Source organism: Egretta garzetta, unplaced genomic scaffold (genome assembly GCF_000687185.1).
Source record: "Egretta garzetta isolate BGI_Z169 unplaced genomic scaffold, ASM68718v1 scaffold371, whole genome shotgun sequence".
In the NCBI taxonomy this organism is placed as follows: Eukaryota; Metazoa; Chordata; class Aves; order Pelecaniformes; family Ardeidae; genus Egretta; species Egretta garzetta.
The window spans coordinates 1,128,371-1,128,851 of record NW_009258616.1 but is presented as its reverse complement, the minus strand read 5'-3'; positions in this window follow the sequence as shown (position 1 = coordinate 1,128,851).

Below are 481 nucleotides of genomic sequence, written 5' to 3'. Positions count from 1 at the left end.
GGGGGGCGGGCGGCTGAGCCGGGCGGGGTTGTTCCAAGGTGCGGGTTAGCAAACGGGTAAGTGAAGAGCGAGGAGCGACGATAAATCGGCTGAAGCCTGGCCTAAACGCTAATCCCGTCGCTAACATCTGGTGGGGAGTGAAATTGTTCCGAAGAGGCCAATCTCGTTTACACTGCCGCTGTGCTTCAGGACTCGGTGTTTTTAACCCCGGCCGGAGGAGGTTCCGTAGGTAGCGAGCGGCTGGGGGGCGGTGACCCTGGGAACAGGCAGCGGCATGGACAGTCCCGCGTGTCCTGCGCAGAAAACATCCGTGATGTTAATTAAAGTTGGCACGTCAATCGCTGCAGTTTCAAGCGAGGCTGATGCCCAGATGGCATTAACGACATCCTCCCCAGCGGGGATTTTGAGAGGATCCCTGCTTGCTACCTTTCTCAAAGGCTTCAAAGGGGGACGAAGTGTTACACGAACCTTGCCCAGGCCC